Below are 19601 nucleotides of genomic sequence, written 5' to 3'. Positions count from 1 at the left end.
AACCTCACTCTGCAGATAAATTCCTTCAGAATACATGACTGTCAGCCTGAACCCACGCCCTTCCTGGTTCTGGAAGAGTGTTTCTGAGGGAGGCCTGAACTTGGTCTAGGGCAGCATTTCAATCTGTATCACCTATTGTCTATTTGAAGTCCCAGCTTTTGACAGCCAGCTGGACCATTCTCGTTTCCTGGCCTGGCAGCCTGTGGAAACTGTCAGGATACTTTCAAAAACCCTGATAGACTTCTATATTTAGACCTTTTCTAATTTAGGACTCTCTGGGTTGCAAATAATATGAAGAAACTTCAGCTCTTAGAAAAAAATGGCCAGACCCCAGACCCTGATCACCATCCTGTCACTGGTGGCAGGCCCATGGCTCCTGGCTAGACTTGAACTTCTGAAAAGTGACCAGGCTGCATTTTCATACAGTAAGAGTATTTACTCACCAATCGCATTTCAGTTTTACTTATATTCCCTCTCCAAGACAGGCAAATATGTTTCCTCCCATTTTCCAGATGGAAAAGTTGAGAAATGAAGGTTTTCCAAGGCCGATTAATTAGATTTCATACTAGTTTATGAGCTCTTGAAGTTCATATAACCCTTGGGTTATATATCCATTTTATATTTATATTTTCTCAAGTTACTAAGAGGGATTCTTGGTACTGAGATACAGTTAAATGTAAATAATTGAGAGTGTGAATTCAGGTTAGTGTTTTGAGTTTAATTTAAATGGGCGAATAATGGTAATTTTCTTTATTTGAAGTTTGATTTCTTTTAGTCTAAAATTATAATATTACTTGGCATTTTAGTCTAAAAGTTTCTTTTAGTTTAAAAGAAAGCAGGCTTCAAATGAGGAAAATTATGAATATTAGCCCATTTAAATTATACCTGTAACACTAATCTGATTTAATTTAGAACTTGTTTCCCTCCCCCTGCTCCCCTCTACCCCCCAAAACAAGTACATTGTGTGAAAGTTTTGGGGGTCTCCAGTGAAAATTGTGCTGGAATATTGAGGAGTGGGTTTGGTTTTTCAGGTCAAGAACCATAAACAGATCCATGCTTATAACTCCATGATCTGCTTGTTGGAATTTATCCAAAGGAAATAATTCAAAAGAGGAGAGAAAAAATGTATGTAAGAACTTTAGCATTATTTAAAATGAGAAGCAAATCTGAGACCATTTACAGGTCCAAAAACATGTCCAAGTAAATCATGGTGTATCTCATAGGCTATTGGACAGATATAAATCAACTGTGAATATTATGTAGTAACACTGAAATATGGAAGAATGCTTACTAACTATTTTAAGATAAAAATACACAGTATATTTGTGTGCGCTAATCACAGCTGGGTGAAAGTAAGTTCATATGCATCAGGAATAGACAGATTACCCAGAAATGTAAAGGCCTATGTATTAGGAATGTAGGTACATTTTATAATTTTCCTTTCATGTTATTATATTACACATCAAGCAACATGATTTCATTTTACAATAAAAACTCAAAATTATAAGAAGCTGAGAATCTCATTGAGGAGGCTCATGATTAGCTCTACTTGGACACTTTTTGGGTAATATCTTCCTTATATTGGAATCATTTGGTTTGGGCATCGTTCTTCTAGAATAGGTCCAGTTTTTATTCTTTCCAAAATTATTTTCAGAATTATCGATGTATTAAGCTATTCTAAGTTCATGGTACATTATTTCTTAAGGAGTCTCTTTGATTAAAGCGTAATACTGAGTCATGTCATGTCTGGTGTGCTGGTCTAGGGTCCAAAGTTCTCACTGTCACTGTGCTTCTAACAGTCCAGTGAACTTGGAAAAGATGTTTAACTTCTGTGGGCTTGGTCCTTCATTTGTTAGCTGACCTTCTCAGACTATGATCTTTCAAGATCTCCTTAACATTATATTAATCTCTGAATATAAATTTTAATTTCAAATTTACTTTTCCTAAGTCTGTGCTTTGTCAAATAACATATCTGAGCTCTGAAATTAGGCTTGATTGTTTTCAGACAATTTTAATGGAGTCCTAACTCTGGAAAGAGGTTCCCAAGAAGTCAGATTAAAATCCCTGTATCTTTGACATTTCATCTTTGCATTTGCTGCTTTGGGGAGGTGTATTATTTTTGACCTTCCAATAAGGGATTTCCTGTGTTCAAGACTTGTCATCTGTATCTCTAGTGAGATGGTTCTCAATTTGAAGTATACATCAAAATCCCCTGGAAGGCTTGTTAAAACACAGATTGCCAGGCTTCAACCCCAGAGTTTCTGATTCAGAAAGTATGGTGTCAGACCTGAGAGTCTGCATTTCTAATAAATTCCAGCTGATGGCAATTACACTGGTCTGGGGACCATACTTTGAGGACCTCAGCTCTGGAGAAACACTTCTGTAGCAGCACAAGGAGGCATGTAGAATGGGCATGCTGTACTTACAGTGCTGTTATGAATTGCAGAGTATTAGAAGCCACTTAAATGACTAACAGTAGGTGGATAGCCAAATAAACTGTGGTAATATTCATTCTGTGGTATATTATACAGCAGGTAAAAAAGAGTCAGGTAGCTATGATCATGACACCACGTAGTGGTAGGAATGTTAGCTCTAGAGTCAGATCGCCTGTGTTTGGAAACAGCTCTTCCACGTTGAAGAAAATGAAAATCTGCATTATGACTTTAATATGTCAGAGTCATTTTATTTTACTCATAAAACAACTCTTTAAATGCATTTAAAGGGGATCTGCAATTGTTGAGTTAATAAGAACCAGATCAATGAAGTTAAAGAGTCAGTGGGAAAATCATCAGGAGGTCAGGGGTGACAGGTTCTACAGTAAATATTCTGACAAATGTGTATTTTTATATTTAACAAGCATTCATGGCCTCAAGGTTATAAGTCAAAGTCCTTAGATTTATTAAAGCTCTTTGCCTTTTGTAACAAGCAGACTAACAATTTAAAATGCATGCTGTCAAGATTCAAAGTAATTACAGATTTATTTGACCTTTATGATTATTGGAATTTAAATATTTATTGACCTTTCTTCTTATCTATCAAAAAAAAAAGGCTAATTGTTAATTCATCGCATCACACTGGGAAAGCACTTTCATCTGAAGGCTCCTACTACTGAAGCTGATGACTTCTTGTTTCAGCTTAATCTTGGTCAAGTGTAATTTAAAATATTTGGGGCTGTAATTTTTAACTGTACGTCGACTACAAGCTGTGTAGCTGTAGAGGCAGCTTTCTCCATCTCTCTCTGTGCTTCACGTCCTTCTGTGAGATGATAATAGTACCCACTTCAAGGGGTTGCTGTGAGGATTAAAGGAGAGAATATGTGTCAGTATTTGGCATAACATTTGGCACAAAACTGCTACCGTTAAACATGGGAAGAGTGTTCTAAGGCACAGTGAGTCAAAAACAAATCAAGTTGTAGAAGAATGATACTACTAGTATGATACTATTTATATAAAAAATGCTCAAAACAATTCTGAATGCTTTACATGCACGTAAACACGAAGAACAAGATCTGGAAGAATATATTGCAAGCTGATATCAGTACTTTCCTCTAGAGAAAGGAGAAACTGGGTTAACTGGGGACATTGTCAAAGGGGACTTTATCTATAATGTTGCAATAGGGAAGAACAAATCTAAATCCATATTGGATCTGTTTCTTTTACTTTTAACCTTTGTATTCTATTGCTTTTGCTACAAGTTAATGACTTAAAGAATGTTGCCTATAGCCCAAAGCATGCAGGATAGCCCATTCTTAATGTTTTGACCTTTAAAGGTGTAACACTTTTCCGTTCATATAGAGGTAAAAAGTTGCAGTACAGGGAATAACATTTATCTTGTTGGAGGTTTATAAGAACACTGTGATCAGATCTCCATGGACAGCTGCGAGAACAAAGGATTCTGGCACTAAGAAGTTTGCAACAACCAACCACACCCCTCACCCCTTTCAGTATAAAAGAAGCCTGATTCTCACTCGAGTAAGATGGCTCTTTGGGACACCAGTCCACTATCTTCTCAGCCTGCTGCCTTTAAGAATAAACTTGCTATTCCTTGCCCAGCAAGTCATCTCTCACAGTACAAGCTTGGACTTGGTAATGATGTTATTTTTATTTTCATATGATTTATTTAGTAATGCTTGTATAATTAAAAATTACTACGACAACCTATTTGTCTTCTCTCAGAAAAAGACACCTAATGGGTTGATAAAGGATTACAAAAATAATTCACATTTTGAAGTCAAAGTGAAAGGAAAGATTGTTCCATATAAAAATATTATTTTAATAAAACTGAAATTTTGTTCTTTTTATTTGAGGTAATAATTCAGACTGCTTTTAACATTTATTTTAATTATTAATGAAAAGCACCAATCTGATCTGAAATTTGTTCTTAGATTTCTGCATCCCCCCTTTTAAAACTGCTTTAAAGTTTTTCAATTTCTAAAAAGGTTCCATTCCTCAGGTGTTTGTTATTAGTAGTTTGGCAGAAATGATATAATATTATTTTCCTTTTGTACTGTATTTATTCACAGCCAGGATCAATCTGCATAAATCAACACTGTCTCTTTTACAATTTTTAATAGTTTATGTCAATTTGTTAAATTATGAAAGACACTTTTGGTCTAACTAGCTCCACTAATGAATTATGCATCAATCAGTTTTCATCTTGATTAATATTTAAGATACATTGGCAAATTCTCCGTTACAGACCACTGACCTGCACTGAAACATTATGCTCTTTCTGCTTTTCTCTCCAGGCAGGAGAACAAACTGATGACAATATATATCTGAGAATCACAGTAGGGACAGAACACTGATTAGGCAAATAGTTTACAGGTGTTGCTAAGAGCTGGGAGAGGCTACACATAGATCAGGGAACTTTAAAATAGTGGCTGTCAAGCTTTAGTTTACATCAGAATCACCACAGATCTCTTTAAAATCCAGATTCCTGGATCCCATTCTCAGACAAAATGGGTCAGGTGGATTATGGGCTGTACATTGAGAAGCATTGCTGGAGCCCGATTGGTAGTTACTGCAGCTGCCAAATGCTGGTTTCAAGGACCACCCTGGTCCAAAGTATATTGTTTTTCTTCCTCACCTGCCCAGAGATTAGGAAACAAAAGATACCATGCTTGGGGAAGGAACTCAGGCTGCTGAAGTACTGAGAGCCTTTGTAATGGTTGGTTCACATGTGTCCAGGTTAAGAACTTTGCACATCCTTGAAAAATGAAATAAAGAACAGGGCAAGTAGGTCTATAGACTTTTATTTCTCACATCCTCACACTAAGCATTGGGTTCCCATGAGGACTTGCAGCCCTTCATGTACTCAGTGAGATGACTTTTTTTTATTGAAATGGACCAGGCTTGATCTTCAGGAGCTCACGTTCATGCATTCTTTTGGGTGACAGCTATTTTATTTCATAATTAAATTTATGATTATCTGTCCTAGGTAACAAATCTGCATGCTAGGCGTGGTCACCAGAATAATGCCCTTATTCCCCGCAAAGATACCCATGTCTCAATCTCTAGAACGTGTAAACATGTTATGTTATGTGGCAAATGGGAATTAAAGTTGCAGATGGAATTAAGGTTGCTCATCAACCAACTTAAGATACAGGATTATCCTGAATTCCCATGTGGCCCCCGTGTAATCACAAGGGTCCTTAAAAGTAGACGAGGGAGGCAGAAGAGAAGGTCAGAGTGATGCAATATAGGAAGGATTCCAACTGGCATTGCTGGCTTTGAAGATGAAGGAAGGGGTACCACTAGTCAAGGAGTGTGGGAAGCTTCTAAACTGGAAAAACAAAGAAATAAATTCTCTCCTTGAGCCTCCAGATAGGAATGCAATCTTGATGACATCTTGATTTTAACCCCGTGAGACTTTTGTCAACTGTACGATAATGAATTTGTATTGGTTTAAGCCACTAAGTTTGTGGTAGTTTGTTATAGCAGTGAGACAGGCTGGGACCTGGGATCCTCTACTGGAGTGCTTGCACTTGTACCTGCCCAAACATCTCCTGGAGCAACAGAATACAAAGAAACTATAAGGGACTAAAAATAACTACACGCATGTGCAGTTGGGGCAACTATGAACGCTAAGACACAGAAAGGCAACAAACCAACTGCCATTTCTGAGGTGCCCAGGGCAAAAGCAGGGTACTGCACACGGTTTCTGCACACAGCACCACCAAGGCAGCAGGCAGACCACCTGAGCTATGCCTCCTGCCCAACGCACTTATCTGTAAACCTACCCTCACTCCATTGAAGGAACCAGCTCGTCCAGCATCTGGGAGTGAGCAAGGGCACCTGTTTCTTGTTTTCACACCCTCCTGCTGCAGCATGAATCCCATTAAAGCCTTGCCAGGATTTCTCATCTGGCTTCTTATCAATTTCTATTGATTAAAGAGTCCAAGGACCTGGGTCAATAACAGCAGCAATAGGAAACATGCATCAGGTGAGGCTTCTTGGAATCATAGCACCTTCATCTAAAACAGTGATTTTTTCCCCCCATTGGAACATTAGTCATTATGGAAGACAAGTTTGGGAGATACTTGGAGGCACACAGAAGCCTGATGAGGTCCCTCAAATCCCAACCTACATGATAAGAGTATCTATCCAAACATTCCTCTCCAATGACAGTAACCTTGACCTGCTGGGCCCTGGGCCCCCCTCCCACTGCCAAGCTCTCGCCAATGCATTTCACATTCACTTCTGTGGTTGCCTGTGATTCTGAGCCCCCTCTGCCTTCTCCACCCAGCAGCTTTCTACATGCACCCAATGCAATGTTTCTGCACCAACAGGAGGAATTCTATACAAGTCCTTTCTCTTACAGAGAAGAAGACTCCTTTGCCCTAGGAAAATGGTAGGTTAGGTGCAACGAGGTCAGACATAGGAAGAAACAGAACTTGAAACTCACCATTTTAACTTTCTTGGCTCCTGTGACAGACTTCCAGATTTGGTGTTTCCTTGGTTAGGCTTCTCAGAAAAATAGGTTCCACATTTGTAGAAGAATTAGTTCTAGTTTTTTCTGCAAGCGCTTTGATTAAAAATAAATAGAAGAATCTCTCTTTCTGGGGGGAAGAGTTAAGCCACAAAGGCACATCTTTTGCCCACCTCTGCCCCCCTTTGCTCCCCTCCTTCTTGTTACTTGGGCAGAGAAGCTGGACACACTGGTGGGTGTGGGAGGTTAGCACATAGTTACAAGTGGGTGACCCTTCCCCCTGGGAACCTTCCTTCCCTGGCCGGCCAAGCTAGCTTCCTCTCTCTCCTACCTTGAGGAGGTAATTAGGCTTATTTATTTATTCATTTTAATGGAGTTACTGGGGATTGAAACCAGGACCTCATGCATGCTAAACACACTCTCTGCTACTGAGCTGTACCCTCCCCACCTGCTGTCTCTTGGGATACTCAGAACCAGCATTACCTGGCAGCATCCAGCAGTCCACACAGCACTGCACAGTGTATGCCTTCTTTTCCTTTTTTCTTCCAGACTCAGTGGAGAAAAAGTCTGCCCTGTGCATTTCTGTTCCCTCAGCCTCCAGCATGTAGCCTGTTGCAGGATTGATGCACATAAACGTTTTGAGGAGGGAAGCCCCATAAAAAGACCGGCAGGACCCCTAGGCAGGGCCACTGCTCTCCACCCAGCACCATCGGGTTCCCTGGCCCAGAGGCTGTATCTCACTTTTTGCCTCTAAAGTGGCTAACTTACACCTAAAATTCTATTGGTTCCCTGAGCTCATTTCTGATTGGTTATTTCCTTTACTCCTGGTTATTACTGTCACTTCTGATTGGTCCACTTCCCTAACTTCTGATTGGTCCATTTGTAGTACTTCATTTGCATGGAGCTCACTCCTGATTGGTTATTTCTCTCACTCCTGATTAGTCTATTTCTACAAAGCTTGTTCCTGGTTGGTCAACTTCTGTTATACTTTATTTGCATATGATGTTGCAAAGTGTAAAAACGGGCAGCCTATAAAAGGCCTGTGTAAGCCTACAGACAGAGGTGCAGAGCTTGGAGTGTTAACTCATTTGTGCCTGGTGGTGTAGTAATCGTGAGTTCTCTAAGTCTGAGTGCTGCTTGGTCTCTCACCCGGATCTGGGTTGCTGTTACCACTGAGCTGTAACACCGAGCTGTAACACGTTTTTCCGCAACAGTTTAAGCATCGGAAGAGCGGAGGGACCTGAGGTTTTATGTCAGGTTGCACCGGCAGTGAGGGGGTAGGAAGCAGTGTGTCCAGAAAAGGTGGGTGGAGCTCTTTCTAAAGTTTTTCCTGGGAGACATAAGCAGCACGTAAGTTTTCTTTTTACACAGGAGCACTGCTAGGCTATTCTCAAGTTTCCTCATGGTTTGATCAGTAACTGATCTAAGGATGCTCTAGTCCCTTGGGGGCTGCTGCTTGTGACTCGGCACATTTTGCTTCGCTCCAGGGGATGACCGGCACATCCCAGGCATCCAGGTGTCAGTTAAGATTTGATAATTTTTAGTAAGTGGCAGGAATAGACTCATTTTCCTACAGACTGGGGCAGGGATGGAATCTGGACCTCAGCCACTCCTGTGCTGGCCAGATCCACCAGAGCCTCCCACGTGGACTGACCTGGGTTTAGATCCACCCCTAGAGCAGTGAGTCAGGGTCAGACCGCATCCTCTGGAATACATTCGACTCTTGTCCCTTCTTTGTCATCCCAATAGGACACCCAGATCTCTAGCTCCTTGAAATCCTGGTCTCTTGGTCTACTTGATGCTTTTCTTCTAACTGTACGATATAATTTTTCTTCTCTTTGGAAAACCTTGAAATGTGGGGACAAAGTCATAAGTTCAAAGAATTTTTAAATTGCTGGTGAAAATAGTTGTTCAGAGCATGAGCTTTGGCTTAAATAGGTCTGAGTTTGGATTCCAGCGGTATAACCATAAGCAAGTCTGGCAGTCACTTTTTATGGATCAATCCATCCACTTGTTCCTTTATTAGTTTCTTCCTCAAAAATACTTATTGACCATTTACCCTGTGCTAGGCGTCAGCTGTTCCGGCCTCCGTGTTCAGGTGTCTGCTCTCATGAAATTAACAGGTCCCTGGTGAAAGGCAGATGTTAAACAGATACTCACACCGATAATTACGTACAACACCATTAAGCACTGGGAAGGGAACACACAGGGAGCAATGAGGATATTACAACAGGAGAATCCAAACTAGGCTGGTGAGACAGGGAGGCCTGAGATGGGAAGAATGCAAAGGAATTCACCTGACAAACATGAGTAAGGATTCCAGCTGGAGAGAGCAGCTTGGGCAAAGATCCTGGGGCAGGACCTTCTGTGAGAGAAGGCTGGTGTGGTTGGACATGGAGTCATGGGTGAGAGCACGTTGGGAGACGGGGCTGGAGGTGGGGGCCAGGGGTAGGGGCTGGTAGAGATGGTGAGAACCTTGCATTCTCGTTCAAGAGCCCTGAAAGTTTTAAGCGGATAAGAGACACGATCAAATCTAGTTTTAGTGTTTAAAGCTGTGGCTCTGGCTGATGTGAGAAGGCCAGACTAGAGTGGGGAAAAGAAGTGTTGGGGGCGGGTATAGCTCAGTGATAGAGCGTGTGCCGAGCATGCGTGAGGTCCTGGGTTCAAGCCTCAGTACCTCCATTAAAAAAAAAAAAAAGCTAAAATGAATAAATAAACATAATTACCCTCCCCCATCACCCTTCCCCCACCGCCAAAAATAATTCATGGAGAAGGAAAAGACCCAAGGAATGTCAGTGGCTCCGTGGTTTCATGCAACAGCCAGTTAATTTCAGGACTTTTTTTCTCTCTGCTTGGGACTTGTTCACTTTGTGGCTCTGCTCTGTTCTCTGCAACACAGCCTGCCAGGAATTTTCTCTTTCTCCTCTGGATGTCCTCGGTGTTCTATTGGGACTCTACACTCCACCAGTAAGCCAATGAATTATTAAAAATAATTTGTTTTCCTAAAGATGGTATTTGGTCTTGATGCAGATGTTTTGTGAGGTACAAGGAAACCAGACTGGTGCCCACAACTCACTAGGTATGGGGCGCAGGGCCCAGGGCCCAGGGCCCATCCTAAGGGCCAGCAGCCAGAAAATCCAGTCTCTGCCCCTGAACGGGAGGCAGAGGCAGCTGACTCATCTGCTCGGTGCATCCTCACTGGCTAGAGCCTGTGTAGGGGGTGCCACCAGCAGCACGTCCCCCACCCCCACCCACTGCCAGCTGCCAGGGAAGCCCCATGCCTCACACTTGCCCAGGGTCCTGCAAGAAGGCCAGCAGTATTCTCTGCCCCCTGGGGCCCGAGTTCATTTATATACTTGTTCAAGTGGAGGACCAGGAATGCTGAGGTGAGGCTGAGTTCATATCAGGAGCTGTGAAGGGCCCTGGGCCACCTCCTTAGTGGTTGGCCTAAGTCTGCTCACTACTCTCTGTCTCCACCCTAATGGCTCCTTGATTTCTTCTGTTGTGGAGCTTCTGCCTACCGACTAGGAGGACTGCTGGAATTAGAAAAGGGTGATCTCCCTGTCCCCTTGGTAGGGAGCAGGCCATCCTAAATAAAGTCACTTCTCCTGCCCATGATCCTTTTCTTACTTCCTGTTGAGGGCTGCTGGCAGGACTACCCAAGGTCTTCTGATTTTGTTTGTGCACATTGTTCCTGAGCATTCTTAAGTACCCCTGGATAGAGATTGGCAGAATAATAGGGGGGAAAAAAGAGAGCAACTCAGATAAATTAAGGAATGTTAATAAGGGGTCAAATGTTTTTCAGAAGGTAGGTCTCCTGAAAAAGGGAGGGAACCAAAGGGTACATTAGAAATGTCGCACTGCACGTGATGGTTGGATGCAGAGCCCTTTGCCAGGTGGCATCTGAGTGAGCCCTGAGGCTGCTGGTCCTTTTTGGGGCAGCGTGCTTCTGGCTGACTGGGATCAGCTGTGCCCACGCTGGACACCAAGGCCAAGGAGGTCTTAGGCACTGAAGTCTTGGTCCAGCACCAGGGTTCTCTGAGCAGACGCCTCTGCCACAACCACCAGCTTCTTCAGGAACAAAACAGGATCCAGTAAAAACAGCTAATAAAGAACTCTTAAGTGTGCCGCATATTAACTTAGAGTTGTTAAAGAATTTAAATCTGAAATAGAACTGGGGATATTAAATGGAGAATCTCATGCATGTGCCCTCAGGAATATAAAACTTAAGGACTAAGAGACTGATTTCCTGTAAATGCCTGATTTACAGAAAACTGATAATGTCACAGATTTCTCAGATGATAGGGGGTTGATCAGAGATTGTCTCGTATCAACCTTGGGAGGTTTTACCAGAGGCCTGGGCAGGAGATGACCCAGGTTGGGCAGGTCTCACAGAGTGGACTGAGTTGAGTTGAGCTTTGTGTGCCTGGATTGGTTTTGTCTGCAGGGGAAGTTTTCAAAGTGGGTCCCCTTTGTTTTTTGACTTTGACTCTAACTGAATTGTTTCCACTTCACATTCTCTGCCCATAAAAACAACCTGCCCCAAACCCTCAACGGACTTGCCTGTAGCTTGCCACAGTTTGTTCGTCCAGAATTGCAGTTATTCTGCTGTTCCTGAACAAACTCATCTTTTTGAGTTTGCCTCAGTTTCCCTCTTTATTTAGGTTGACACAGTTAATACATATAATCCCACAAGGTGACTACTGTTGACCCTTGAACAACGTGGAGGTTAGAGACGCCAAGCCCTCCACTCCCTACAGTTGCAAATCTGGGTGTAACTTACAGTCTGTGTATAGTTGATAGTTCCTGCATTCGTGGTTCCTCCATATATGCAGTTCTGCACCTGCAGATTCCACCCCTGGCCGATTGTGTAGCACTATAGCATACACTTAGTGAAAAAGATGTGAGTATGAGCGGGACCTGTGAGGTTTGAATTGTGTTGTTCAAGGGTCAGTTGTATTGTTATTACCCCCATTTCACAGATGAGGAGACTTAAGCACAGAGAAGTTAAAGAACTCAGTTGCAGGCAGGCTAGTTCCAGAGCTCTGGCCACACTCTCCTGACTGCAGCTAGTGCTTGAAGTCCTGCTGGTCAGATCCAGCTTCCAGGAGTCCCAGAGACCCGCTTCCAAGATGGAGTCTCAGCCCAGCTTACTTTTGAAGCCTCAGTCTAATAGCCTGGAATAGCCTTATGAACATTAGTAACAATAGGGAACATTTATGGAGCACTTTGTATGTACCAGGCATTTTATAAACTCTTGATGACAAATCTGCATCACAGATGTGCAAGGCAGGTATTGATAACATCCCCACTTTCAGAAAAGGAAGATGATGCTTAGGGAAGGTAAGTTACCTGTCCAAGGTCATGGGACTGGCAGGTGATAAGGCCTGACTTGGTTGGTATGTTGAATCATCATGCAGTGCAGACCACAAAGGTGGTCACATCTGTCATGGCTGGGGGAGGTCTTAGGCTGTGGGGTCACCTGACAGGGCCATATGTTTTGTAGTCAGACAGACCTGAGCTTAAATTCTGACTCTATTAGTAGTTGTGTGACTTGGGAATGTTACTAATGTTACTTAACCTCTTGGAACCTCAGTTTCCTCTTCTGTGACCTGGGTCTAATTCTACCTTCCTCATTGCTGGGTGATTTGAGATCAAAAGAGATAATGCTGGATTTCCTAAATTTCAGGCATTCCTGCACTGCCTTTATGATTTTTTCAAATTAAGATTTGCTGTAGGTTCCTTTTTAAAAGGAAATTATATTACCACCATGAATGAAGAGCTGCAAATAGAATATAATGAAATACTCACAATTCTTAAAGTAAGAAGCAATTTTTCTGTACCTTTAAAACAATCCAGCATCACAACCAGCAGCACCTATGCCACAGAAAATCCTGCAACACTGTAAAGTGCCGCAGTCAGAGCTCAGCACAGAGTAAGTGGTAATTAAACGGTAGCCATTCTCCTCCTGCCCATCTCTTTTCATCTTGTCCTTTATCCTGTGCATGTTCCTGTCCCTGTTCTTGCCATGTGGCCTCAGTCTGTATTACTGCACCTCTGTCTTTGTTTCCTCTCAGGACATTCTAGAACTGGTACCTTGCCATTTTCCTCCAGCCTGCTCGGAAGGGGTTCTGACTATGTCTAACTTTCGTGCGCCTCTCTCTCCGCAGGGAGTGAGACCCTCCGGACATGTCTGCTGTGAGTAGAGTGGTCTTGGCACTTTGATGATGTAGCAGGTGGGACCCTGAGTATCACCGACGGCCTGGCTACCTGGTGCTGTTCTGGCCCTTTTGAATCATGCTGACCCTCTGGACACTGTGCACTGAGGTACCAGCCCTCCCCAAGGGATGAGCCTAAGTCACTGCTTTTTCAAAAATCATTTTAAGATTCCAAAACATAAAAGGGAAGAAATGGTCCATAAAATGATTTATGAAGTTGGATTTTTCATCAGTGAGTTTTAAAAATTTTGTTTTTAATTTACATATAATAAAATCCACTCTTAATGTACACATACATGAGATCTGATGAAAGTGCAGAGTCCTGTAGTCACCACCACAATCAAGATACGGAACAGTGTGATCATTCTCTCCACCCCCCAGAATTCCCTCCGAACTAGGGACTGGTCATTAGAAAACCTCTGTGCCTGGGAGCATGAGGGAAGAAGCTTTAATCTGAGATGAGAGAGGTGGGAGCACTTTGAGAAAATCAGGAGTCCTCACGCTTGGAGTGGTTCACGCTTTGTCCTTAAAATCACAGTTTTGGGGTATGGAGAATGAACTAATGTTTTAAGGATTGTTTTTAAATGAAGAATTCTTGGCTATAGCTTTGGACAGTTTTTTGGGCTTTTTTTTCCCCCCGTATTTATCTGCTATCTCACACTTAGCCAAAAACCCATTCTCATCAAGAGAATTGCTTTGGAGCCAATTTCTGGAAATAAGATTTAAACTCCCTTAGGGGTTTCTTCCACTCAGTGGATGATAATACCGAGCCTTGACCTGGGAAGGTCAGACTTCATCTTTATTCTGTTCACACCCCTTCCGGCCTCGACGTAGAATGAGAGCTGTGCTGAGTACTGCAGAATGTTGGCCGTAATGACTTTCACAGTTAGGCTGAACATCCTCTGTGACCAGTTTCTGTCCCCATCATTTGCTGAAACCGCTCTCCCCAAAGGGAAAGATAGCTTCTTAATTGCCGGATCCAGTGGCCTTTTCTTTGTCTTCACTTAACCTTTTTAACCTAGTCACCATTTATCGATCACATTGCTAAGCAGTTTACACATTTGTAGTGTGGTTGTAAGTTTAACTCATTGTGTAACTCGATACTTAGAGAAAAAGATGAAATATCTGTATTTTATCTCTAAGAAGTTTGGCCTTCTTCTCAAGCCCCAACTCACTGAGGAAAATTATTTAACTGTCCAAACCAATCTCAAACTTAGTCCAATTGAACAGTTCCCTTAGGTAGCACGGAGTCTTTATTGGATTAGAATGCTCTGCTTTTCAGAGCACCTCCCTCCCTCTGCTGCTTCTTTTCCAAAGTGCTGTAGAGGGATATGCAGGGAGGGGGCCGCTTTCTGTAACCCTAGGGCAACACAGAAGAACCAGGGTCCTTAGGGGTGAAGTCCTTTTCTGGTCTCCTGGCCAATGTCCCTTGTCTACCTGGGTGCTGCTTGCTCTGCTGACATAGGTGCCTAAACGTCTGTGGCTGTTCCCCCTTGCCCTGGGCATGCTGTGGTCCTGCTCCTTGGCTAGCTTAGCCTCCCTCCTCTCTAGCTGATCAAAAGACTCCTTTGAGATCTATCTGTAACCCCCATATGGCCCCATCTCAGGAGGTCTGCTTTGAAGCCAGTCCTTCACCACTGTCACTGGAAGAGATCCTCCCTGAATAGCTTCCAAGACAGAATCTCAGCTGTTGTAGAAACCTACCAAGCTGACATGGAGATCCAGGGCAAAGCTGACGCTTCCCCTCAGTACTCCCCTCCTTTGGCGGATGCACCTCTCCCTCTCGGGGGAAAGCCCAGAGAGGGAGTGCTGAAGCCTGCACCTCCGCACTTTCTCTGCTCTGCCCCCTAGCTGCTTCTTCCCACAGTCCTCTGGGGCTGGAGCGAAGTTAGCTGTCTCCCATTCCTCTTCTAATCTGGACACCATTTACATAAAACTAGGGTCTAGCCCTGAACCTGCTTACATGTCTACAGTCTTAGTGCAGAATCCTAGTTTTGAGCATCAGAAGTTGAAGATCACCTCAGTCTTACTTTTGCATCTCTTCTGTCACAAACTCTCACCTGTAACAAATCCCCGTCAGTAGAATGACTTGGGCACGCTCCAGTCTTGCCACTAAGAGCATGGTCTACACAGCGGCAGCATCTCCAGCAGAGTTAGACAGGAGCGTACGGTATAGACTGTGCCCAGTCCTCCTGAACCAGGATCTGCCCTTTAACAAATTCTGCAAGTGGCAGGTGTGACCGTCGAGATTTGAGCATTGGTCTAGGACAAAAGCCAAACTGTCAAAGGAAAGAGAGAAAAAAGAGAAAAACATTGTAATAAATTCAAAACATTATTCCAGTTGCGTATATGTCTTTGAATCTCATGGAATCACATCCCATCTCATCACGCATCTCATTTAGCCACAACAGTCCTGTGAGGCGGATATAATTCTCTCCACTTTACAGCTCGGTGAAGAGGCGCAGGAAAGTTAAATGAAGTGCCGTGATCTCATGACAAGTGGTCTGGGGAGCGGATCTGAGCCTGCTCTGTCTGAATCTGTGGCTCGGGTTCTCAACCAGGCCACACACCATCCCACTGGCTTGTTCACCATGCTCCTCTTTGAGACTTAACACGACCTCCTATCTTCCTGCTTTGTTTTCCCCTCTTCTTCCTTGAGCGTTCCCTGGCTGTTTGTCTTTGGCATATAGGTTTTCTTGGTATTGAACTGTTTGGCTGCTGGATTTCTGACCCCTGCCTGCCCTACAGATCTCTAATCTGGAAATATTCACATCTCCTCAGGGTCATGTCTTTTTGTACCAAGTTAGCCTGAATATCAGGCAGTCTCTGTCTTCTTCTCTACAGTGGCAAGGAGTGTGTCTTGGAAGATCTCTAAGTGTCTTTTAGGAAGATCTGTCTTCAGCTGGTCTCCAAGGTGGGTCTTAGTTGGGAAGTGGAACGAGAGGGGAGAATATACAGGGGAGAATTCAGTGGGACAAAGGTTCAGATGTCAGAATGTGCATGTGGTGTTGGGGAGATGACAATTCATTGCTGTCTGCCTGGCTAGGATCTGACGTGACAATGCGTTACTCTGACTTTTGACTCAGGGGCACTTCTTGACCCTTTATCACCTGTCTGGTTCAGCTTAATCTTGGTCCTCGGAGTCCTAGCTTCCCACCTCTGAATTCCTTCATTTATCATCACTAAACTCCCTAAGGAAGAGCCGACTCTTTCATTCTTCATTCATTGATATCTTCTTTTTTTCTTGCCCATTTATTTCAATTCTAACCATCGCTACTAAAATTTGGGCTTACATATTTGGTTACTTATGATAACCCAGTAAATGACCTTTCTGTCGTCTGCTTTTTCATCTCTAAACTGGATTACGTGCTATGAAACTCCTGGGCCTACTTCGGGACAGCAACATTTCAAAAGTGGGTAAAATATACATTCATTTCCTGCTCTAAAGTTGTCCATTTTGCACTACTAAATGTAAGGGTAGAGCTCAGTTCCTTAATGTAACATATGTAAGGTCTTCCCAAATCTAGGTGCACTGGGTCCTGCCTTGTCATATGCCAATACAGGCTCACCTTTTAAGACAGGCTGGCTTGAATATGGTTCCCTCAACATTTTATGCGTGTGCCTGCTTATGGACCCCCTTTTCTCCACTGGCATTTACTCCTACAATGGCCCTCCGGTTATCCAAATCATGCCCATCTTTTTAAGGCTCAGTGGAAAACTTATCTCTCCTATGAATCTTCCCTTAGTCATCCCATGGCAGAGATCCAGAAGTTTTCTCAATATTCAGAATCTACTGCAGTTTCCCAATCATGGCATTACTGACTTGTTGGAACAGTGAATTCTTTGTTGTAGGGGACTGTCCTGTGCATTGTAGGACACTTAGTAGCATCCCTGGCCTCTGCTCTGGATGCCAGTAGAACACTGCCCCTTATTTGTGACAACCCAAAATACTCCAGACTTTGCTGAATGTCCCCTTTGAGTGTCTGAAGGAGACACTCAAAAATCACCCCCTACTTGAAAGACACTGGTCTAATATAATGACAGAAGATCTGAACCAGTGGAGCTGTCAGTATTTGCAGAAGGGTTAGAGATGGGAGCTATTTTCTGGGACACAGGTCATACCACAGGATGTCTTCCAAATGACTTATAATATTGACACGGAGGACACCATTATAAATATGCCTGTATTCTATATGGGCTTCAAACTCTGTCTTGGTAGCCTCATCCCCTTTGGCTGTAACAGCCTTTAGAAAGAAAAATATATCTGATTTCATGCCTCCTTCCAGTTTGTAGTTTCATGTTCTTTAAGCTTAGAAATGGCCCTTCTTTTTCCATTTGAAATTACTAAAAGCAAGGGTACAATGAATAAGCAGAGTATTCCCTGGAGAATATGTATCTGGTATGGAATTTAAACTAAGAAAAATGAGAAGGCTTAAACTGAGGTCCATATTCCTTGTGTCTGTAATTCAGAGATACAGGAAAGAATAAAATTGGAACTTAATATATAGATCTTTGCAGAGATGCTTTCATAGTTCTTCCCATTTATTCCAAGTACACATACTTCTGATTTAATTCAAATTTATTTCTACATCAATTTTTGATATTAAGAATTGACTTTAATATCATTACTTTCAAAATCAAAATCCTTATTTTAGATTGGAATTTTTTTTCTTCCTCAAGCCAGTGCAAAGCATTTGGAATATAGGAATGAAATTATTGTGATTGTACAGAAATTTGTCCAGTTGGTTTATGTCCCTGGAAGAAATAAGACATATGGACATGGCAAAGTATTAGTAATAACAACAGACAGGCCACCACCTCAACTGCAGGGATATAGACCCTAGAACTGACTGGACAGATACACCACTTTACCAATGCCTATTGTTGCCAAAACACGGCCTCTGTACACTGGGTACCAAACTGAGACTCCAGGACAGAGTTGTGGATGAAGTAAAAATGGCAGCTTTATTTCCCTGCTAGGCAAAGGAGGTCACAGTGGGATAATGCCTCTAAGACTGTGAGCCTGCTGGGGAGAGAAGGCAGCGGGTTTTATAGTAAAAGTTCAAGAGCTCAAGGGGCAGAGCTAGTTTCCATAGAGATCACATACAGGATAACAAATTGTTTCAAAGTTGTTTTTGCAGATGCAGTGGTCCCCCTCCTTCTCCTGGGTATGAAGTTCACTTATGGCTTTTGGACTCTTCTAATATTCTTGTGCCTAGAACAAAGGGTGCTTAGGAAGGGGGTCTGTGGGAAGGTGCTCTAGAGAAAAACTTGTGCAGTTTAAAGTGAGGTTGACAAATGCTTCTAGAATTTTAGGCAGTCTGAGGCCTGGGACCTCTTACTGCAGGCTGAGACCTGCACCTTGAACAGCAGAAAACAAAAACAAACAAACAAACAAACAAAAGGCTAAACATAGCTGTAGACATGCTCAGTTGGGGAGAGTTATGATCAGGATATAAAAAGACCAGAAACCTAACTGCCACTTCTGAGGTGTCGGATGCAAAAAAAAAAAAAAACAAAAAACAAAAACGGTACCGGAAGAAGCAGCAGAGTACTGCGCATGATCCCTGCACACAGCTCCACCAAGGGGGTGGACAGACCACCTAAGCCACCCCTCCCCCCGCCCTCCATTTAAGGGATCAGCCCACCCCCACTCAGGGAGTGAGCAAGGGAACCTGTAACTGTACTTGCTCCTGCTATAGCATGAGTCCCAGTAAAGCCTTGCCTGAATTTCTCCTCTGGCCTCTTACCAATTTCTATTGATCAAGGAGGCCAAGAACTCTGGTTGTAACAGGTGGGAGTTTATGTTCAACGTTACCTCCTCCAGCCAATGACTGGTGCAGGAGCGTGCCAGCCCAGCTCCTTGCAATGAGTCCAGGCAAACTCTCAGGCCTAATTTATAGCCGAGCTCGCTTGGAATCAGGCTGAGGCTGGGACGTGGCCTCAATTCACACTCTTACACGGCTTGTACTAACGTCTCTGCCTGTGTCCCCGCCTCCCTGACTGGTTTCCCTAGGCGGGGCATCCTTAATAAATCACCTACACGTGAATCCTGTCTCAGGCTTTGCTTCTGGGATACTTAACCCAAGAAGTGGGGATTGCTTGTTTAGGTGGGTGAGCCAGGAAGGCCTCTCTGGAGTTGCCATTTGAGCTGAGAGCCACGTAAGCAGAGGAAGCCAGTCATGAGAAGATTTGGGGGTGGGGCATGCCAAAGGCCATGAGGTGGGAGTGAGCTCTGGGTGTGTGAGGAAGAGAGGAGGCCCGTGTGACATTGTTGCAGAAAAACGTGTTACAGCTCAGTTGTGACAGCAACCTGGATCCAGGAGAGAGACCACTGAGACCACTCTCAGCAGTCTGAGAGTTGGAGAACTCAGATTTATTATGCCAGCAAGCCCAGAGAAGTTAACACTCTAAGCTATGGACCCCATCTGTAGGTTTACACAGGCTTTTATA

General features: G+C 43.2%; 1 long non-coding RNA gene across 1 annotated transcript; it reads right to left on the bottom strand.

Annotated features, from left to right (window-relative positions):
* Positions 1-2795: 2795 nt before the first annotated feature.
* Positions 2796-7629, bottom strand: LOC116664486. Its single transcript, XR_004321014.1, has 3 exons — positions 7414-7629; positions 6907-7026; positions 2796-3291 (listed from the first exon to the last, which is right to left on the bottom strand). It is a non-coding gene; the product is annotated as an uncharacterized LOC116664486 (long non-coding RNA).
* Positions 7630-19601: the final 11972 nt, after the last annotated feature.

This window comes from Camelus ferus, chromosome 6, assembly GCF_009834535.1.
Source record: "Camelus ferus isolate YT-003-E chromosome 6, BCGSAC_Cfer_1.0, whole genome shotgun sequence".
In the NCBI taxonomy this organism is placed as follows: Eukaryota; Metazoa; Chordata; class Mammalia; order Artiodactyla; family Camelidae; genus Camelus; species Camelus ferus.
This window is presented reverse-complemented; position numbering and strand designations above follow the sequence as displayed.